Source organism: Parus major, chromosome 4 (assembly GCF_001522545.3).
Source record: "Parus major isolate Abel chromosome 4, Parus_major1.1, whole genome shotgun sequence".
Taxonomy (NCBI): Eukaryota; Metazoa; Chordata; class Aves; order Passeriformes; family Paridae; genus Parus; species Parus major.
This window is the reverse complement of record NC_031771.1, coordinates 56,012,106-56,036,291: the sequence shown is the minus strand read 5'-3', so window position 1 is coordinate 56,036,291 and position 24,186 is coordinate 56,012,106.

Genomic DNA, 24,186 nt, shown 5'->3' with positions numbered 1-24,186 from the left:
TGCCCCCTTTTTGCCTTCTCTACAGGATGACCAACATAGTATGGCCAGCCACCATCTTTCTAAGTTAGAACATACATACATGAAAAGATAATATGGGAAAGAAGGATGAAATATAACACAAAGTGAATAACTACACAGAGACTTAACAATTTGTGGTCTCAGCACCACATGCAAGACTGGCTTTTCATGAACTGGCTATACCTGGGTATCTCCTTCCTTCAAGGACAGGCTTGGGGGCAGCTCATACCCAAACTAGTTTTAGCAGCAATTCTCTGTCCAGCTCTCCTCTTACAGTGGGCAGAGCTCAGTGGGTCCTGGTGTAAATAATGTCCTTTGCAAGCTTAGCCCTATGGCTAAGTATATGGTTCCCACCAAAGGCCCAGTCCAGATCTAAAGTCCTCCATATATATAGTTGTGTGGTATTCCCATCCCATAACTTCCACTCATTTTTGATTTTCCAAAACTGAGAGTTCAATGGAAATTGTAATTCTTTTTTACCCTCTTGACTACAGTGCTGTGCAGTCCATGTTGTCCACACCACTGGCTTAATTTCCTCCCTACTGGTAAACCTCTGAATTTGATTAGAAGGAAAGATGAGATGTCCAGGCTTTTTAAGTGTAAACCTACGCTTTAAAAGTTAAAGGAAAAAAAAAAAAAAAAGCTCAACAAAAAATATTGTAGGCTTAGCAAGCAGTAATTGGATTGCTTTCTGGCTTCATTTCAGCCTCAGCTGTTTCCTCCCACTCCCACCTCTTAGCCAATATTTCATACAGAAACACATAATACCTAAGAAGGTGGATTATACAAAATATCTCTGTATTTGGCCTCTGGTTGAAATCCAGACATGGTTGCTGATTACAAGATCAATGAAGTCCATTGAGTGACCTATAAAAGATAAATCATTGTACTCCCACAGCATGAAGTTCTTCCTCTAGGGAGAGGTGGAGGAAAAGCACCAAAAAGTGACTTAAATGTCACTTGTCAAACTTTTAATAAGCCCTAACGTGGGTGTGGTGAAGTGTTAGTTTCAACTTCTTCCAGAGTTAAGTAAGTCTATGTCCTGTCTGCCAGTCTGGTACTGAAGGCATTTGAAAAAGAGCCAATAATTATTTTCCCCCTCTGGGGAGGGAGGTTGCTGATGTCTTCCTGAAGATCTTGCACTGAAATCCCAGACAAAAGGAGCTGTCACCCTTGGTAAGTTGTGTGCATTGTTTGTCAAACCCTTTCAAATACTGTAACTCAAAATGAAGACATTTCCTTTTCTATAGCTGTTCCTTGTTAAATTCTTCTTAAAATACTGGTGCGTGAGGCATGATGTTTTATACTCCATCCCTGATTTCTGTTGCCATCGAGTATTATAAATCCCCAAAAGCTAGTTTATGTTCTGTCTAACCAATACAATAACAGTCAAATTTCTGGGAACAAAACCCCCACTTCAGGTCTGAAGTATTTTGCCTCTGTATCTAGTGAAGCAATGTGTGTGTGCTTGAAAGTCTCAGTTTGTCATAAAAGATATCACCACCTGCTGTAGATAGTGCTGTGCTTGAAGCCTTGATAAACAGTGATTCCTCTTCAGTTTTAACTATTGCTGAAGATTTTGTAAATACACAGCTTGGTCTTAAAAGTTCACTTAGTACAGTTTCCCTTTCAAATCTGAGGATGTCAAATGGAAGAATTAGTTCCTGTTATCAGCTTTTGATTCACTGCCTTTCTGTTTCATCTTATGCTTCCCTATTTTTTACATCACATGGCAAAGAGACCAAACCCTCCCAGTCTGGTATATTCATGAGTTTCTGTGCTTTTAAAATAAATGGTTCCAAACTTTTCAGTTACACTTTACCATGGAGTTGTTTATGATTCTCATAGTTCTTGTGCAGAATCTGTGCCCTACTACAGTTCTGCCTCCCTAGTTATGTTAGTATCTTATGCACACTGCAGGTCTGATTTGGAGGTGAATTATGGCACTTTTATGCCATCTTAATGTGTAAGCTCAGTAAAAGCACAGGTTTAAATTTGAAATCAATTATTAGGACTCATTAATTGATAACAAAGGATGATTAGTTGATAACAAAGCTGTGGGAAGAGAAACAAAACAAAACAAAAAAAGGAGAAGCAGGGAATGTGGTTCAGACAGAGTTTGATGCACTGATGCAACTCAGAAACATTGAACAGAGAATTATCTTCTTTTCCTAAGTATTTTCAATCTTATGGAAGTTTTGAGAGTAACTACTTTGCCCTGTGCAGATCTGGGAAAACATTAAAGTTATTTTTAAAATTATACATCTAGGGGGTAAAAGGCTGGATAAAAGAAAATGGCAAGTTTTATTTAACGTCCCCATGCATCATTAACTGTTTGAGTCAGTGCTGAGCAGATAACATGCCATTAAAAAACCTTCTTCAGCCACTGTTCCCTCCTTGCCTGAAGGATTTAGTGGAGGCAAAAAGAGATATTAGGCTGAGGAAGGAAATCAATGTTTTTTAATGACAAAACAGGCTGTGGATGGTGCAGCACAGGACCCCTGCCTGGCACTGGTGGGTGTGCAAGTGGCAGCAGCGGCAGGAGCCACATGTGTGAGGCTCCTTGCAAAGGCCAGCTGCTGTTTCCCACAGCTGAAATGCAGAAGACTGTTTCTTTCAGTGTTAAAATTTGGAGGTAACTAAAACAACAAAAGAGTATCTGCAGCATCCTGCTCTAGTAGGAGTAACTAGTTTTGTAACTGAGTGGGTTTTTAATTTCCATATCCTTCTTAGGACAAAGCTGGTTCTAAAGCTGGTGACGTATGACAGAAGTGAACTTGTCACGTATCCACAGATTTCGAGGTGCAGCTGACAGCTGAGATCTGATGAATCTAGAAGCTCACTTCCCCCTTCCCAACCCAAATCACAATAACTCGGACTGCAAACAAGACATTGATATGTAAGAATTCAAGTAAAAATATTTCACTCAGGTGCATCTAAAGTAATTTGTATTTTTCCAATTGATTGCCAAATTGTTAGGAAATTCCTAACAGCAGTATTATGTTTCCCCTAGCTCTTTCCCTCCCCCACAAAAAAATTTGTTAAAGACAAGACTTCTAGGGGCAGTTGCAGCTGGGTGGGACGGGCCCAGGCTCAGGGAGCTCTGTGAAATCCGTGGGGCTTGCAGAACCCCCCATGCCCCCATCGTGAGGCTCAGACAGCTGTGACTGGGGTGGGCAGGGCACAGTGCCCCTTACCATGAGCTTCTGGGAGCCGTTCTCTTCTGGTTCTTTGTGGGCAGGAATGGCCCCTGTCACTTTCCTGCTTGTACTACAGTGTATCTAATCTTAGCCCAGCAGCCTGCCAGAACTGGAAACTTGCCTTAAAAAGAGGAAAAAGAAACTGAGAAAGGGAAGAGCTGATGAATGATGTCTTTTGTAGGTGGGAAGAGCAAGATGAAGGAAGGCTGATTTGAAAAATTTGCTGTTTGCAAGGATGATCTGATGAATTTCAAGTTTTTGAATATGCCCCAAATTTATGGGTCATTATTATGTCTTCAGTGATGCAGACATTTGTCTGAGTATTACCTTCCATCATGCACTGAAAGATACTTAATGCCAGTGGAATGATTATTATGTTACAAAAAGAAATCTTCTCTATTTCTTTTGCCAATTTGACTCACCACTCTATTAAGCTACATTTGTTCTTATTTAGAAGCTATTTTTCAGATACCCATTTCAAATCTAAGTAAAAAATTATTTTCAAAATTTTCTTTCTAATTCAGATAAAAATGACATAGGCTGACAAAAGTAGACACATTTCTATTTTTACTGATCCCCTGATGGCACCATTGTTTTCCCCTTACCTTGGTCACTCTGTAGCCATCATTGTGGATGAGTTTACTGAAAAATGGGGAAGGTAAAACACTTGTTTTAGTGCAGTACCAGGGGCAGAGGGGACTGGGTGAGAGCAGGGTCAGATGTCTTGTACAATCACGCAGCTTCACAGTGAAGTGCAAACAAAGAGGGGACTACACACCTCACATATATATATATATATACATGGTAAATCCCACACTGATTCCAAGAAAAAAAACCAAAAAAACCAGCAGCCAGGATAGAAAAACTCATCAATTTTTCATTTATGTCTATTTTTTCAGGTTTGTACAGACAAAAAAAGGTCATGTTCCATGGCAGGAAATTCTGAACAATGGAAGCAATTGCGGGATGCCGCCCTGAATTTGAGGCTTGAGAATGATCCCAAGCATTGGTCATTTTACCTGAGTGCCATCACTCTGACCTCGGTCCTGTGGCTGCAGGTACAGCTACTGTTTGGGACAACAAAGGACTGGCTGTGGCTTGGGGGATCTTTTCTCCTTCAGTGTAAATTAGGGATATAGCCATGGCCAGTGAGGAGGGGAAGGAGGGAGGAATAGGAGAGAGCAGAGCCCTCAGCTGAAGGACTTGCTGCTGTTGGATTGGCATTGCCAGGAGGCTCCCTTGCAGGCAAGGAAGAGTGTGGAGGAAGACAGGGGGATATTGGAGAGGATGTTCACACATTGGAGGTAAGAAACTAAGAAGGAAACTAATCAAGTGAGTAATTGAAAATTACTGTAATTTTCTTTTGAAGAGAATAAAAGTAAACTCACTCTCTGTGTGATTAGCAAGGAAACATGTTAACAGTTATCACAGCTATGTGGGAAAAGGAGGTGAAAAAGAAAGGTAGAGAGACTAGTGATGAAATTTGATAATTTTTTTCACCATCCTAGCTTCCCCTAGACTACAAGGTGATTTTTCTGTCTCATGATTGTCAGGCTTGAGTCATGATCTGAACTGAGGAGCTGGCAACAGAGCAATTCCTAGTTAGGGCTAGAAAAACACATTTTTTCCTTTACTTTGAAGAGATAAAGATGAGGAAGACACCTGGGGCATGTCCCCAGAAGCCTAAGAAATGCTGAAGAGATGTTTAGCAGCTTTGTCTAAATTTCTCCTGCGAAGTTGAAATGTCTCACACAAATGTGAAGCAGTAAATCCAGGTGTTCTTGCTGTGCTTTAACCAGGTTTTGGTATGCCAGGTGAGAGACACAGAAAGGAATGAGCTCAGAGGAGCTCTTTGACATGTTCCCAGCAGATCTCAGTCTCTGGACCCCAAAGATTGAAAGCTCATCGCCCATCTTACAGTTCAGAATAGAGGTCCAAGCTTCAGTCCAAGAACTTGTATTTGGCACCCCCTCTGGACAGTACTCTTCCACATGCCATGGGGTTTTTGTGTTTCCCTTTTGTGGAGTTCTCCCACAGGCTGGAAGCCAGACACCTGTTCCTTTGCACTTCAGCCTGGAGGCCAGGCTGTGTTCCCTCCCCTGGGGACACAAAGTCCTTCAGTGGCCTTAGACCACAGCAGCTCAGGAGTGGCTTTCCTGCCTGGATATTTTATACTCAGGTGCTGGCCATTATGAAATCTTTATATGATGCAATTTTTGCAGCTGGGTTTGGGATTTCAGATCTTTGGAATGAAGCAAGCCATGGCTAAGAGGTATGGAACTGATTTTATTCTATCTCAGCATCTAGTCTAAACCTACTCTCATTTAGTTTAAAGCCATTAAAATGCCATTGCAGTACATGCTGCTCTGCCAAAGATGGAGAAAACATAAATTCATGACTTAGCTTACCAGGTAGGCCTGCTCCATAACAGGCAATTGACAAAATAGAAAGGTTTTCTTTCTCCACTCTGTTTTACAAAATACTACTTGGTTGTGTGCAACTGCATGAATTTTCAGCTTGGGCTTGTGGAGAGGCTAAGAGTTCACTAGATTCCTGTTTTTTAGTTCCTGTGCACATTTTGCTGCCCTTCCCTATATCACAGGCTTTTTATGGTATTTGGGAAAAAATACATCTGTGTATCTAGTTGTCATCATGTCATTCACTCATTTGCTCTGGAGCTGCTCTCATCCATGCAAAACTTTCTGTAGTGAAGCTGTCTGCAAATTCTTTGTCCTTGGTCTCTTGTTCACTGCTATGTCTGCAACAGGAAGGGCTGTCCCTCAGCTTGACTTCTCTAGCTCAGGCAGCCATCCTTAACCTGCAGTGAGCCTTCATGGGATGGTTCCTCTAATTTAAGATAAAATAAAAAGATGCTAGTTCAAAATGCTTCTACCTTATCATGCACTAGCATCAGCTACTGCAGCAGCAGTGCATTACTAATGAACTTCGGGGAAGATTTGTATTTTTTTAAGCTACTCACTTTGAAAGACACAGTGGTTCTTTGAAAACTGCTGGCATTTTGAAATGTTAACTATGGTCACAATGGAAGATAGATTAGTAAGTGAAGACAAAAATGCCCAGAGAGTCAGTAAACTATATTTATTGCATAGTTCTAGTTACAACTTTTAACCTGTTAGCTTGTCTTAGGATATTAGAGATATCTTCCTATATTCTTCCACATCTTGTTCTGTTTGGCTTCTTGTGCACAGAAGGTGCATGCCCACTGAATGCAGCCAAACAGATTGTTTTGCATTGCTGTTTTAAAGCTGGGTTTGTTTCTGCCCAAAATGTGGGTGTTTTATTTTGCCACACCTGAGCACTAGTGTCACCTCCCCCAGGAGTGCAAACTTACCTTTCTAGAAAAGCTGATTTTTCTTTACCAGGGTGCTGAAATCAAACCAGGAAATGTTCTTGGAAAGGTTATCATTCCACATCATGGCTTTCAGAAATATATGAGTGTAATAATTTGATTAATAAGATACCACAACTTACAACATGTAGAAAACTTCACTGTCACCAGACAGCACCTTCAACTGGTCATAGTTTGCCTGTAAGTCTGTTTCCTCAGAATACCTTCTCCAGGAATACAACTGGTTGCTCTGCATTGCTCTCAGCAAGACAGATGCCCATCTGAGGGATGAATCATCTAATTTTGTTTTCCGGATTTTGATTTATGCACCATTGGAGATATTCTGGAGAATGGCAAAAGCTTTACTCCTAGGGAACAGACGGAATTGTGTACCACCCCTCTTTTATTCCTGTTAAAAACAAAATGCTCATCTGGTTTTTTGAGTTTATGTCAGAATGATTCCTCTCTTTTTCTTCTGTGAATGCAAATGCCTTGTCAGTTCTCTGTTTTGCTCTCTGTTGTGTATTTCACTGGCCTGACCTGTACTTTGCTGCTCCTGAGCTAAGCAGAGATGCAGTTCAAAGTCTGGTGAAGAGCTCTTTCCACTCATGCTTGTCAAATTGAAAGTCATTTTTGGAAATGCTGAACTTGGGAACTTTGGCATTTTCTTTCTCTTTTTTTTTTTTTTTTTTTGCTAGCTCAAAATGAGTCATCTCCTGCCGTTTAATGATCACAAAGAATTAAGGCAGCTGTCTTTTAGGGAGTTTGAGTACAGTATGAAAAATGCAGAGAACAGAAGGGCAGCTCTCCTCACCCTCAAACTGCAGTCCTGTGCTTGGACACCAGGCTTTACTCTGTGTCTGCTCACTGGCACATCAGCTGTTATTTCAGAAGGTATGTGGAAGTGTCTAAGAAAAGCAATTTTCCCATCAGCAGGCTTTGTGTCCTACAGGAATCTGTAGCCAGTGGAATATTTTTAGGAACCAGCAAATAGGAAAACATTGATGAGTGTGAACCTGGAATTTGTTTTCTGTTTTCCTGCTCCATATTGAGAAGAAACCCAATAAAAAAACCCAGAAGATTTTGCATAATATTTTTCTGAGAGATATGATGATGTTACTCACAAACATGTTCTCCAAAAAGTGGGGAAATTTGACCTATTATCTAGATGCATGAACTCATCACATTGATCTGCTGTAAGGAATGACAGAGAAATGAGGAGCTGTTTATCAGGAGTGGTCTTTGGCTTATCCTATCTCCCAGCCTCTGCCTGGGAAGTTTTTGGGAGGCTGCTGGTCTGCATGGGCCAAAACTGAGCCAGGCACGTCTCTAGTGATTCAGCTAGACAGCTGTAAATTTAGAGTGTGTCTGGGCACGTTCCCTTTTGATTTACAGGCCTAGGCTCAACTGTCAGAGAACATAAGGAATATTTTTATTTTTTGGACCATCTCACTGAGATGAATGCCATTCCTCTGTGCACCTCTGTTGCCACCTGACCCACGAGGGATTTGCAGAAGGATGTGTGCCTGGAGGCTGTGCAGCCAGGAGGAGCCCCTGCTATGGACCAGGAGCAGAGGCAGCAGTGGCAGAGGGTCCCTCCAGCAGCTTTTCTGTAAGACTGTGTAGAGGAGCAGCCAGTGTGCAGTGAGGTATGGCAGGAGGTCTCCACTAGGGATGAGGCACCTGGTATGAACATCACCTATTAGAATTTTGATTGAAACACAAATCCTACTCTGCAAGAAAGGTGCAAGTTAGAGAGTTATATGGGACTTGTATGCAGACCTTCATGAATGTCAGGCTTTGGACAAGATCCTAATAAACAGTGACTTGTTTAGGACCAAATTTAATGGTTAATATCTTTGCCAGCAAGAGGGGCAAGGTGATGGTGTCCTCTAGAGTTTAAATATAACCTGCTAATCTGCTGGAGTGAAAAGAGAGATATACATTAAGGGAGACATTTATCTCCTTTTCTGGCACAACAGATTCATGTCCTCTCTGAAGTGATCTGAAAACTAGTTTCCAATACACAATAAATTTTGCCTTTGTTTATTATTTTAGTAATGGTCTTGGGCCAAACTGCAACATTTACCATCTTTTACACAATTTTTGCTTTGAGGCATGTGGGGAATCTACTAACATTGAATTTAATCCTAAAGGACAGGAGAATGATTCCAGAAATTACTTGTGTTATATTGTATAGTAACAGTGTGTGCTTTGGGAGTTAAATTCAAGCCTTTGTAGGTAATAAATTGTGGACCATAGTGCACATTGATTACATTCTATAAGATACTATATGAAATGATAGAAAAACATATTTTTTTTTCCTGTCAGCTGTAATGTTACAATGAAATCAGTTCCAGATACCTGGCTGTTACATCTGAAGTAGCTTGGAAATGCCAGGATGTCAGTTTATTCCAGGTGGTTCAAAGCCTATGTGTACATTAATTCATTGTACACCTTAATTTTTAAAAAGTCTGTAGCTCTCAAAGATTTGAATGTTGGCTTTCCAGGAGCAGCACATAAGACCAGAGACCCAGAATTTGGCGCAGTGCTGTGTGGATGTCAGTATTTCAATTCACTAACTCCCAGGCACACCTTAAAATAGATTATAGATACAGTGATAGGACAAAGTGGAATGATTTTAAGCTGAAGGAGATCATGTTTATATTAGATATTAGGATGAAATTTACATGAGGGTGGTGAGGCACTGGAAGAGGTTGCCCAGAAAAGTTGTGGATGGCCCATCTCTGGACGTGTTCTGGACTAGTGAAAGGTGTCCCTGCACATGGCAGGGGGCTGGAATTAGATGATCTTGAAGGTACTTTCCAACTCACACCATTTTATGTTTCTCTGATTTGTTTCAGCTTTGGGGAGATGATTAGTTAAAAACTTAAAAGGCATATTCTGTGGTATTAGAAGAGGGAAGGAAAAGGGACCAAATAAACACAGGTTCATGAGGCCTGATTTCAAAAATTTCAACTCTATTAATAAAGATGTCTCCATATTCAAACCTACATCACTCAAATATTTACTTATTTCATTCTTGCTTATTTATAGGTGCTCACTGAAAATCACATGATAATAGAAAAAGGATTTTGATAGTTGTGAAAACAATACTAATTATTCCATTGCCAAATTGTTTTAAAAGCACATTTAGATAAATGCCGTAAGTAGATGGGGATGGTTTTTCCTGAAAACCAGAAATCTTGTGCACTGAATAGTTTGATCATCTGTGCTTGCAGTGGCAGTAATTACCATTACATTTTAGTGTCTGCTTTCGACAGAATCAACAGAGCTTGATTAAGATTAAGAATCAACAAAAAGATCCAGGAAGAAAAAAATGGCATCTGGATAAATCTATACTTATTTGAAGAAAACAGTACATGGAAAAAAAACATAGAATCATAGAATGGCCTTGATTGGAAGGAATCTTAAAAGCCACCTAGTTCCAGCCCCACTCCTGTGGGCAGGGGTACCTTCCACTAGACCTGTTTTTTTCCTGACAGCTGTAATGTTACAATGAAATCAGTTCCAGATACCTGGCTGTTACATCTGAAGAAGCTTGGAAATGCCAGGATGTCAATTTATTCCAGGTGGTTCAAAGCCTGTGTGTACATTAATCCATTGTACACCTTAATTTTTAAAAAGTCTGTAGCTCTCAAAGATTTGAATGTTGGCTTTCCAGGAGCAGCACATAGGACCAGAGACCCAGAGACAGGAGCATGTGAGGAGAGGCTGGAGTTGGGGTTCTCTCTCCCAGCTCATCTCACAGGTGCTGGGCTGAGCTGTCAGGCCATGGATAAAGCTCCTGCTCCAGTCGGGATGGGATGGGATGGGATGGGATGGGATGGGATGGGATGGGATGGGGGTTCCTGCAGGTCTGTTCAAGCATGGGCATGGCTGTAACCCATGCAAGAGCAGATGCTTATTAATCAGCTGGTCTGTGTAGGTTTGGTCTTTTGACACCAGTTTCATACAGATCACTGAAGAGGGGTTGCACTTCTTTGGCTTGTGGTGGCCTACACTTACCACATAACATTCCTCGGTGAGGCAGTTTCAGAATAAAAGGCTCACCTTCTCCTGGTGGGGCTCATTCTCTTGGCTGCCCTTTAGCCAAGGGAGGGAAGGACTCCCTAGGACCCAATTTGAGTAGCAGGCAGGAGACAGGCAGCCCCAGGACGAAGGACAGCATTCGTGGATGTCTCTCAGTGCCTTGGAAAGCCTGCAAGTCTTTTCCCCCTATGAAAATTCTTTGCCATCAGAAAAGCTTCAGTTTTTCACATCTCACCTTAGCATAAAATTTTCATTTCTTTTTGGGGGTGTAAAAGACCAGGACTTTATCACCATTACAGTGATAGACATCCAGAGCAAATATATGCAAACTTACATAGGCACAATAGCAGTTGGAATCTCACCAGAATTTAGAGGATCATTTTTACTTCAGGAAAATACTATTTTAAATTTTTTTTGTTTTTCTTTAAATCATTGATCTAAAATTTAATAATGTGACTGTGGGAACAATGCCCTGCATCCAGCCCTGGTACAGCTGTGGCAATGCTTTTGGTGGCAAGCAATGTAATGCTATCATAAACTTATCACCACAGCATTCTGATAGTACTTATTTTTCTTAATCTTCAAGCTGCACACATTTATCAGCTCTCCAGCCTGATATTCCTGGCACAAAGTGATTAAAGGTGTGACTTCAACAACCCTGGTATCTCTGAAAAGTGAGGCAATGTCAAGATAGACAGGGAAAGGATAATTTAGATAATTCTCAGGTTCATTTCTCTCCCTGTCTGTCATATCTTTCTATTTAAAAGTAATTTGTGTAACCTGAAAAATTGGAAGGTGATTATTAGATTACTGAGCAGTTGGGCAGAAATTTGAATGAGGCAGATTTGATAACTGCAGGAACTTTGCTACAAAAATCTGGCACATGAGATTACTTCCTTAAAGACCAACTCGAACCATAACATTTAAAAACTATTTTGAATAATTTAGAAGAGACAGATTTCAAACCCATTCTGCTTGCAGACCTTTTCCCATTGCTCAGGTGCTGACAGAGTAGCCCTTTTTAAAGATGCTCATGTCCCAGTTTGCCATACTAATTTTATGTCAAAATCTAGCCACCTCTGTTGTTGCTCATATGCTTTTCAAGGTCTCTTGAAAAGCCTGTCCTTTATCACTAGTATTTTCTGAAAGAAAAAGTCCAGCTAGTTAAATATTGCAGGTTTCTAGTGTCTTTCTGTGAGCAGTGGATGAACTGAGCACAAGAAGTGTGAATCCAGCAGTGGGATTTGGGCTCTGGGTGGGAGGGAGAAATTTTAAAACTAGCCCTTATTTTTCTTATACTGTTAGAAGAACGTTTTTAGACTTTATAAGCAGTGAAACTTAGGCCACTGCCATGATTTTAAGTATCTTCTGTTTTCTTTGTACAGTCAAAGTTGTTTTGGTTGGGCTTTTTTTCCCCTGTAGTTCTTCAGTCTTTCAGATGTTTTAGATAAGTGTAATTGCCCAGGATGAGACATGGGCCATAAAGTGGATTTGCTGCTGTTGCACCACAAAATGCCTGTTTCAGCAGTACTAGTGGGAAGACATGACAGAGAGAGAAGGCCCCTTCCACCCCAAGGGTCACTGGCACTGAGGGGGGTTCTGGCTTTGAAAGTCATTTACAATTGAGCATGTAATAATATACCTGCATTGCTGGCTTCTGGAGCCTGAGAGATGATTATGGTGAAATTTAAGTGCCAAAAAGTAAGCTGGGGATGTTAGTGGTCTCCTCTCCCCCTGCCTGTGTGTCCTGGTGGGATGCTGTGGACAGAGCCATGCAGAATCCTTTCTGCCTCAAGCCACTGCTGCCACTGCAGTCTGGGCTGCATTTGGTTTTTTTCTGCTGCTCAGAAGCACTCTGGCTGTGATAGGCTTGGCCAGCTTCCCTGTCTGCTTTCAGCCTCGTCTGACAGTCTTGATAAGGGGAAGACCCATCAGATCTCCCCATGCCTCCAAATGCCCTCTCTGAGGGGACAAAATGACCTTGAGCAGACAGGAGTGGAGTGAAGCAGCTCCTTGGGAGTCTGGCAGCTCTGCCCTCAGAGGAGGATGAGCAGCATCTGCAGATGGGTTCCTGAGTTTCCCCAGCCTCCCTGCAGACACATTTCACCCTTTCCTGTTGCACTGGCTCTTGCAGCAGTACAACTCCACTGCTTGTAGTGTGGTGTTGGCCACTGCCACGGTGGCACCTGAGGTGCTGAGAGGTCATGGGGATAGCTGACCCCAAGGCACACATCGAGCCATGGTCACATCAGTGTCGGCTGATGCTGTTGAAAGGTGATCTTTAAAATGTACCTCTTAGGGTGTCTCTTCCAAGAGAGCTATTTAAGGTAGAGCATTATGTAACTACTGGAAGTAGATAGTTATTCAACGCTGATTACCTCTGCTGATGAAAGCACTGATATTGAGCAACTGTGCAGTGTCTGTTTATTGTGGAGCAGATGTTGGGAATTGGAGTACTCATTGAAGAGACTACATTTTCTGTTTATTTTCAACATGGTATTGTGTGAGCCTATATTCTTGTGACTCATTTGGGAAGATTAACTTGTGCCTCCCAAGTTCCAATGCCTAGCAAGGCACCTGGAAAGCTCTCAATGGGTTTTGGTAGAGCTCGTTCCTTCATTTAACGGTGTTGCCTTAATGAGGAGTGCACTTACACCACCCACTGGTTCTATCCAGATGACACAAACTGGAATCTCTGGCTCTAGAATATCAACACAAATCACTGATTCCACTAAAGCTGAGCCAAGAGAATAAAATTATTTAGCAGCAACTTTATTTTTCTGCCACACAGCTTTAAAACAGAGTGTTGTGACATTTTATATTGTGATGCTCAGGTGTAATCACTAGATACTTTCCAGACTGATATGTGTAGCATTTTAAATTTTAGATAGTAATTAAAATTTTTCCCCATTCCTATTGATTTCCTTTTTTTTGACTTTTCCATCAGCCAGGGGGAGCACAGTTAAACCCTGGCTCTGTGGATAATGTATAGATGAGAGAAGGTAGCCATTTTGCAGAGTGATACACTCAGTATGGCTATGGCTTTTTCTCTGCTTCTCTACAAAAAAAAAAAAATCAGGATAAAATAAATTCTGAGCAAATAAAACCCCTCTCATCTGTACAGCATGCTTCTGCTGGAGACAGAAATGCATGGATTAACAGGAGAGAGGCTTTTCTGGGTGAAGTCAATCAAAGATTCAACAATTATCTCTTGTATTCTGTCATTTAAGAAAATTGCACTGAAAGGCTTTGATTATAGTGTGGAAAAAGAGAAAAGGATGAGGGGAGCTGAAGCACAGATTATTCTGTGTGGAGTTAGAAACACCTGTGTCTGCATATTTCTCACTCCCAGCCAGGGCTGGGGGATTCAGGGCACTTAAAGAGTAAGAGAAATTGTCATTACACTACTGCTCACTGTGTGATTTCTGGCTGCTCATATTCTTGTTGTGATAAAGGTTTTATCCTGCCTTGTATCAGGTTGCCAATGATTTAATTTAAACTAAAGAAAGTTTAAACCTGTGAGCACCAGAAAACTGTTGCAAATGGCCAAGGGAGAACGATGGAAGCAGCCTAGTGCCTCATTAGAGAGGGATTAATTGCAACTAAGTCACCTGTCTACAATTTATTCCTTAGTACAAGAAGACAAAAACTTTCCCCATCTCCCACAGACATTTACTCTACTGCCATGCTGACCTTGCTGGTAAAAAAAAAAGAAATTTCAATTGAACCCCAATAGTTCTTGTTGAATCCAGCAAGAGCGCAGTTTATGTCTTCCATTTCTGCAGCAACCTCTTATATATGTGGCTTTTCTCTGTGTAGTGCATTTCTTTATACTGAGCCCTGGTTCTTTCAATCTTTCTTCAGAGGCTGATGTCTGTCAGCGCCACAAAGCCTTCTTCCTCAGAATCTCTGAAATGAGATGCAGCCACTTCCCTGGACAGCCTGTTCCAAAGGGTTGTTAGGGAAGCAGTGGAGTCATCACCCCTTGAGATATTTAAAAGGCATGTATATAGATATACCAGGTTTAGTGTTGAACCTGCTGGGTGAAGAATGGGACTTGGTGGCCTTAGAGGTGTTTTCTGACCTAAATGATTCCATAACTGGTGGATTCTGTGGATTGGTTTCATTTCTCAGTAGTGCAGTATGGTTTGTGACCTGCAGGACTGAACTGCACCTCCCTATGAGCCCTGAGCAGTGGCTCAAACACACATGTGGTGGGCTTGAAGTGGCAGTGGGAATGTGTAAATCACAATTCTCATCAAAAGCCTGCAGCATCACAGACCTGAAAAATGCTTTTTGCACCAGTGGTGTATAGGCTGATAGAAAGCAGAAAACAAATGGAATTGATGGATAGTATGAAGAGTGGGCTGGAACTATGTGGGGAGTGAAAGTGCTGTGAGAATTGTGCTTAAAAGAAGCAGCTGAGACTAAGAAAAAAGATGTTCTCAATACCTTGGTGTCATTTTGGAGTCAACGTGTAGGCTGAAGAACGTGATTTTTCCCCTCTGTATCCTTTGCAGTGCCCTGAAAACACCCTGAAAGCCCTGAAAGCCAGGATTTTGACCTGGCCAGGCAGGCTGAGAGCACCCACTGAGCAGCTCTAAAGTTGTTTGGCAAATTCAAACAAGGAGAACAGTTCCAGTTTGTACAAAAACAGTGGATTTTGCTTGGGAGACTGAATTAAAAAATGTTTTACTGTACCTGAGCCATCTTGTCATGTATAAACCCAGGCTTTAGCTGTCAAGCCCCAAAATCTCTGAATCTGTGTTATCACATGTTATTTTCTATGCACATTTTGCTGGAGTACAGAAAAAGATGGCAGGCATCAATAGATTAATATAACTCTCCATTCTACTGCCAATATAAACTAAGCAATATAGAAAGGACTCCACTATTTCAGTATTAACAAGATCATAAAAATTCATGAGGCATTCAAAGCTGCTAGTTAAGCTGTGTGAGAATTTCTGAATATGCTCTGTGTAGGACTTGACTGAAAATAACTCACAAAAACTTAGTTTCAGTGGCTTTTTAAGATGCTCTAGGTTCTGCAAGAACTATGATTTGCCTGTTGGTATTTGTTATTGTTATTTAGCCCTGGAATTGCATGGACAGCTCTCACAGAAGTACACAGATATTACAAATTTTGCATCAATAACTGGGAGTGAATGTAGAAAAAGCCAAAGCAGCAGAGACCTGGAATCCCTCTTCACTAATTCTATACAGTTGCATTCCTATTTGAAGGACTAGAACTATTCCAGTGATGATTTCTAGAACTTCTCCTTTCTAACTAAAGAAAGCAAATCGCTAAACTCTTGACAGATACATAAATAATTTATAAATCTTTGAACTGGTCTGGAGAAGTGCTTTAGTTTCTGCAATTCAATATTCAATATCAATATCATATGTGATCCACATGTGCAAGGAGATACAGCTTACTGAATTACTGCTATTAGAAACAGAAAAAAAATATTTAATGTTTTACAGTGCATACAGTTGTATTTTATATGCATTTGTGTGTGTATATGTATGCATGTAATCATCTAAATACAAAAAACTCTGCATGAAAATACTTGTATAATTATTCCCCTATGCTGCATATGATTTCCATTATTCTGGGAAAGGATTTAGAAACTGTAATACAATTATTCAAATGAAAGGATATTTCTGTATATATTCCCTGTTTTGAATAAAAAGATCTCTGCACACGAAATTTTGGGTATGAATCACATAGCTGCACTATTGACCCTTAAGCAAGACTATCCTTGGGTCTGAGGCGCTTGTTTCTTTCTGTGCATAACTATAATTTGAATTTATTGCAGGAGAAACATTTGGAAAGAATAATTATCTGAAAATCATTATTTTAAAAGATCAACTACTATCATAACTGCAGAAGATATTTAATCATTCTTCATACTCTGCTGAATCTATAGAAGGAATAACTGACTAATATCTAGCTGTCTACTGTATGTTTTCCTTCTGTTTTGCACTGGGATACATCTGATGCAGTCATTAGTCACCACAGTGACAGAACTCTATTTGCTCTGCCAAGTAACAGTGAGGTCTAACCAAACTGGCATGTGATAGCAGTGTCATTGGCACTGGGCTAGCATACCTGAGGAAAACCCAATGTCTGAGTGTTACACATAATTTTTTTCATTTAAGTGGTTTTTCCTTGGGCTAGAAATGTTTGCAGGCACTTATGCTGTGTGTTAAATCTAATGTGCTAAGGATGCACCTTAGGTTGAAGGGTCAGCTGGCAGAGCCTGGCATTTAGCTGCTATTTCAAGCCTTTCACAGTTTGCTTTTTGTCTGGGAAGCTGTTGGGAACATAAGCAGAATGCAGTGAGGGAGGGTGGTGCTGCTCCTCCTGGTGATGTGGAAGGAGCCTCACAGCCCCAGAGCTGTCCTGCAGGTGAGCTGGCTCCTTCTGCTGCAGGAAGAAGAACTCTTCCAGCTTCAACACCTTTGTGAAGTTCTGTGACATTTGCTCTTGTGCTGCTTCTTCCTTTTCCTCTGACAGCCCCCAGCTACTGTCCAGCTGACAAAAGCATAGACTTTGAAGGGCGTTGTGAAAATGTTATTTGATGATTTATTAAATAAATACTGCACAAGATTTTTTTTGTGTGATTTTTGTTTTGTTTTGTTTTCTAATGCAAGAGAATCTCATCTCTCAGGTTTCTAAAGGGAAGAGGCAAGGGTGGGATTTTTCTCTATGAAAAACACATATACAAATAAAGAGAACACCAAAAATTACACAATAAAGCAACTATTGAGTTTCATAAATATGAATCACAAAATGTCATAGAGTAGATTAAGCATTTATGATGTATCATCTCAATAAATTGTAAGATTTTTGTCCTTTAACTGTGAAATGACTAAACCAAACACTTCTGCCAGGCTGAGGGAGAGAGAGTGGATCTGTGACCTGCTGCCAGCAATGACACTGTGCAGGAGCTTTGTCAAACCCAGTCAGCTCTAAGGAGGGCAGACCACAGGCTGGTTGAGTTGTGCATGTAGGTCAGATAAAATATTACAGATAAATGCCCAGGGCAAATCTGGCCATTATACTAATTCCTGCTGAGCATATTCTCAAAGCAGAAAGCAACTTGTAGAGGTGGTTTGAATTTCACTCCTCCTAAGTGGCAGCAGTAGTATCCTGCTTAGCTCCACAATAAATCTGTAGGACCACAGACTGGGGAGATTGGTAATATCTGCTGTTTACTGAACAAGGACCCAGTCCTGCTGATTTTTAACCTTATGATTGGTTCTCATTTGTGTTGCTTATCAATTGTTTTCTCACCACTAAAAACGTTTATGAGAATATTCAGTGCTGTGTAAAGGTTTTTGAGTGAAATCCTGGCCTTTGGTGACAGGGAAGAGTAAAATGCCAAGCATTGCCTATCTCAGATCCCACCTGCAATATTTAAAGGTAAAACCTCTCCAAGAACTATGCTGTGAAGCTCCAGAGTGAATGGCTTTAATATTTGACTATTTTGGCATTTTTCTTTTGATTCTGAAATATGAGCAACCTAAAAGTCTTCGCATTGTCAAGTGGAGCTGGAAAGAGCTTTCTACTGTTCCCCTAGTGAAGGTGTTCATGGTGTAAATGATCAAAAGTGGCCATCAAATATTGCACCAAAGAAAGCATTGTCAGTGTCTTTCATTTGAAAGATAAAAGAAAATGTCTTTGTCTTCAAAATCTGATTTTTAAGTAGTATTGAGTAACTTAATGACAGTGAAAGCATGTATGATGTGTTACAATTTTCTGTCACTTCTAAATTTAAACCAAAAATTGTCTTAGAGCTCAGAACAATTTTGAATTCCAGAGTGATCATCTCTTCAGCACCACCCACATCCCGAGTGCCAACGTCACCTACTCCATTTGGACTCCAGCTCTTCAAGTCAGTACTTTGGAGTACAAAGCTGACCCCATTTAGTAAATAGTTTGAGAATATTTAGAAAACCTACTTGCTTATTAAGTTTTTACAATTTTAAATAAACAGAGCCAGCTGTACTGGTTCATAGTGAACACACAAGCTTGCCAGACATGCTGATTCTCCTCCTACTATTGCTGAATTGTTAGAATTTTTTTTCTGTCTTACTAACATTCATTTCTCATGCTTATTAGCCAAGGCTGTGAACAATGAGAAGAGGTTGAAACTTCTACCAAGTAACAGCTATGCAAAATCTGAGTTAATAAAATGTATCAAAGCTTTTAATAGAGCTAAAAATGTTCAGAACACAATCTCCCAATGGTTATCACTAGGCATAATGTTTCAAATTTAATATGAAAGCTCCTTTGTGTGGAAACAACTTGGGGCTTGGGTTTTGGGTTTTTTTGAAACAATGTGAGACTTACATGCTAATTTGCTTAAATTTATTTTGAGGCATCAAAGGAAAACATCAAAACTCTTTCCATCCAACTAGAGAATAATTTGTATTGAGGACCTTCAAGAAGCAGCATGTATTAGAATAGTGCTTAGTCTGGGATAAGTTGATTATACTCTTCCAGAATCTAGTTTTGCATTTTGTACACCAGAATCTCTCAGCCTTTCAGTGGGGAGGCCTCATTGCAACCCCTCCCTTCTTTTCCCTCCTCTGTCTCCACCTTCCTCAAGTCTTATTTATTTACTTATTTTCCAGGTAGTGCTGGGGTTTTCCCACTTCTATTGTATTCTGGGTCAGGAAGTAGTGCTCACTGTAACCTGTAAGAATTGTGACAGCATGTCTGAGGAATGATCCAGAAAAACATCAGCTTGTGCCCATAATTTATCTGTAAATCTCAAAAGAAGATGTAAATGTGATCTAATGTCCAATTATAGGTAATTCAGCTCCTTAGAGAAATTTCTTAGCTCTTATTAGCTATAGCCTTTCTTTATTTCTAGTGCCTAAATGAAATACAAAAGTTATATAAATTTAAATTTTAAATTTAAATAACTACTATAAAAATTGATTAATTCTAACTTGTGCTAATGAACTCTACAGCTTTGGTTATGCATTTCTGAACTTTTCTATTACCTTTAAATTAATATTTAATTGCTCATTGAATAGGTGTCATGTACTGAAAAATGAGCCATCTGTCTTTCTTGGCCATGTTTATTGTTAATTTATATTACATTAGGAAACTTAATTTGTAATATTAGATTTTTCTTGTGATGTCCACTGTTATCCCTTTGGCCTTTTGTTTTCTTTGATTACTATTACTATTGCAAAGTGAGCAGTGTTTTTACTGTTATCTCTGAGTGATACCTCAGATGCTTACCTACATGTTTTATACTAATTAAATGAACAGCAGCACTGTCTAAGCCACTTGATGATTTCTCAGACACAGTTTTCATCAGCAGCTGCCTAGTCACAAACTCCCAAGTTTATTCCACCTTCCTTGTGGCTGCATTGCCTATGACCTCTCTAAAGTCCATAAAAGAAGTTTAAAAGTGCAGCTGTAGCTGTCTGCAAGAGAGCCATGGTTGCATAGTGCCACCCTTCCATCCCACTGAGAGGTGACCCCCTCCCTTCTGCCTCCTCAGACTCTCTCACTTCTCAGTCGATGAAAATGCTGTTTCTAAAGCTGTGCTATCACACCTAGAGGCAAAGCACAGCCCATGTCAGGGAAATGTGGAGACAGAGGAGGGAAACCAAGGGAGGGGAGGCAATGAGGCCTCCCCACTGAAAGGCTGCGAGATTCTGGTGTACAAAATACATCATTAGATTCTGGAAGAGTATATTTAGCTTGGCCCAGCCTGAGTACTATTCTAATACATGCTGCTTCTTGAGGGTATCCAATACAAATTGCTCTCTAGTTGGATGAAAAGAGTTTTGATGTTTTCCCTTGATGCCTCAAAATAAATTTAAGCAAATTGGCATCATAGCCTCTCCCTAGCAGTTTAGAAAAGTGGAAAATGAAAAATCTAAGGCTGGCCAAAATGAGACAAATTTTTTTTTGGTTAGACAACTTTTCCAAATATAAGATCATGCAAACTTCAGCAAAGTTTGTTAATGCAAGTGTCTGAGTCCAGGTGTGTCTGAGCTGTCCAGTTTACAACTTGATTTAGTATCCAAATGGTGGAATTTATTTTATGTATAAGAATTAAAGCTGCTAAACTTTTTCCATGGGATAACATAAATGTGTCTCTATATATACATATATGCATAATCATAGACAGTAGTTTAATTCAAAGAGATGAAATTATATGAAATTTGGATTTAAGGGATTAACTCTTGAATTCAACTTGGAAAATGTCAGCCAGTGGAGAAAACTGTGTTTATGACTTTTGCAATCTTTGGCATGTTTGCTTTTCCTAAGTAACTATTGCTTTCTGATTTTCAAGTGTGAACTGTAAAAATTTTTATATAATTGTGTGGAACAAGTCAGAAACAAAAGGTGGAACAAATGTAGAGGTGAGCATTGCATTTAGCTTGACTGACTTTTTTAACTGAGAGGACCAAGAGAAAATGAAACAAAAATCAATATCTCTGCATGACACCTTACACAGCAGCAGACAAATTACCTCCTACATTTGCAAGATCATGCTCTTAATGGATTGTGTTTCAAGGGTCTGACAGAGTTATATTTGGCTTTATACCTTTTGGGAATAATCTTAAGATAACCAACAACTCCAGCAATCTCATTCTTGGTATCCTGCTTTGGTGTATGAGCCAGATGAAAAGTGTTCTCTTAAAAGAAAAACTGCAACAAATATTCAACCAACCCAACCCAACCCCCTGTTCCCAAATTCAGAAGAAATGCCTCAGATCAGTGCTTTTGCAGCCTCTGAATGATACCATTATTTTCCCAGACTGAGAAAATAAGCCACTGGTTTACTATCTAAAGAAGATAAAAATATGCTGGGTTTCCCAAGCTTAGAATTTCCATATGTATACCCTGTCTTTCTGGGGTACACTTGTGTAGTTGAAACCACTGGAGAAGATTCCTCTTGACTTCACTTCTGTGTAAATGTCTCCCAAAAGTTTTTCTTATGTACTTTTAAAAAACCCCTCAAAATCCAGGTTTAAAAGAGTTTAACTGTAGTGAAGCTTTAGCAGGAACATCTCAAAAAACAGCTCCATTATCCACTGCCCATGTTTCTCTTAGGTCATGACAAAAGCAAGGTTAATGCAGCTTAGCCTGCAAGGAAGAGGGCTCTAGTGATTCAGGTTATGCATGATTGCTTACTGAGCTGGGATAACTTGATTAGGAGTCCAAGCACCAAGCACTTGCCATGAAATTCACCTTTCCACAGAGCTCACTTTCAAATAAAATCACTTGTAGACAGAATTAAGTATGGACTCAAACCTGAATGTTTTAACTGCACAAGTGTTTACCTTAAACCTGCTTCAGTTTGGGCCTATGTATTTCAGGTTTTTAGATTTTATCTGAACTCTGTTTGCTAGAGTTAAACTGAAAGGAAAAGTCTGCAGGCGTTTCCTAAGAATGATTTACTTGGATTTGTTATTCCTGCTGTGTGAGGTGATGTGAGCTCCAATAGTTTATATGGTGATGTCTATAAAGAAAAGCACATAAAAATAATCAAATGAAAGGAAGCAAATTTCAAAGAGTTGGTTTTGGAGTGGTTTTTTTTCTTTTATTACTTTTTTTTTTTTACTCTGAAGATGAAAATTATCCCATATGGATTATTACTCACATCTTCCCCCACTAGAAAGCAGATCCTTGTGGAGAGAAAATTGGCTTCAAAACCTGAAGTATGAAATTCAACTTTTTATACATATTTCAGATTCAGTTTTTGCATATCCTTGTAGCAGAAATAGTCACTTGACTGAATGTCTCCTCAAAAAGTAGAGCTGTAGCAACTAAAACTCTTCCATTGCAAATGACAACTTTCTGTAAAAAGCCTCACCAGTTTCAACAATTCTTATAAACTGTTATTACTGCCACTAACCAGTTTTAATAATTTTCTTCGTACTGTTGTCTACATTTTTATTTCTAAAGCCCCGTATAAACATATGAAAGAATGAAGTGTGGAATCTGTTTTGAGGATCAAAATATAAATAATGCTTAAAAAAAATTATACAGTTTCAGGGTCAGTTTTCTTTCCATAATTCCCAACCACCCAACTGCAGAGTTCACAATGACTTGAGTCATCCAGACACGGGACTGAACTCTACTGGGACATACAAAACCCCAGGGAATTGAAACACATGCATGTGTAGAGATTCAGATTTACCCAGAACAAAACCCACATCATTTTAAATTTTATTCCAAAGGTTTATTTTTCAGTCACTGTGCATGGACATAGTTGATCACACAGACTTGTGATACCCATACAACCACCTCACAGTACCTCACCACAATGGCAGACAGGAAAAGGGAATGTGGCACCACAAAACACTGGCTGACAAGCACACAGGCTCTAGACAATTTAATACATTAAACAAGAAAAAATAGATGATAAATTGCTGATATTCTCCAGGTTGTCCTCTCATTGCTGGAGAAATTATAACAGCGTAAAAATGGAAAAACACTTTACAGAACTCCAAGAACACAAACCTCTCATTAGAGTTAGAAATCAGAAAGTTAATGAACTACTGGCACATCTGAAACTTCCACAGCCCAAGCAGAGGACACTTTCCTGGCCAGTGAAAAAAAGCACTAGCCTGGCCTGGTATTGCTTCGACCATGGATGGCAACAAAAATCTGGTGAGATGTGGAACTCCAGCCCACACCGTACCCAGTCCGTAGCAGCTCTGTGCAGCCACACAGAGAGTGTGTGCCCATCTCAGGTAGGACAAGAGGAGGGGAAAAGGGATTACAGAAATGAAAACATCACCCCTTGCTGCTAATGCTGTACAAGGCCCCTGAGCTGTGATAGGAAATTCTATCAAGACATCTCTACCTATGCATTCTGAGCCAGTCTCCAAATACAACTGTAGGCAAATATAAGATGATTTTATTTTGTTGCAGAAGTCCTGATTTCTGATACAACTGCTGTATCAGGTCAGCAGGATATTTAATTGAAGTTATCCAATGGTAACATTTTCAACAGTGTCTATAATGTACATTAATTAACAACACTAAGTGCTAAATTCTTCTCATTCTAATGGTATTGGTTTCCAGTCTTGTCACCTTGGCTCAAATCAGATCTCATCATACCATGTTAGTAGTCCTAACTACAAAGTAGTTAAGTAATTCTTAAGTAATTCCCAGTCTGAAGGAGAGGGTCAAAATTTACCAGTCTCACCCTGAAGGCAAAAAAGGAAGAAATTTTTCATAAAATTTTCTGGGCAGACTTTCGCACTCAATGTTTACAAAACCATTCACTTAGCAAGCCTCATATAACCCTTGGAACAGGGAACTAAAGGCACTGAAAGGTAATATTTTGTAATATTTTCATTTGCTGTATATGTAATTTTACAAGTGGTTATGAAAATAATATTTTTTTTCAGTTTTCTCCACAGTATTTGATTAGCTTCCATTTATGACTGTCAGTTGGTATAATCCTGCTTGGCTGTCTTTCTTAATAGTAGCACCAAACTCATACATTTTTAATTTTTCGTTCTTAATTCTCCTTCTCATATATATTTCATTTTCTTACTGTTGTACCTTTATCC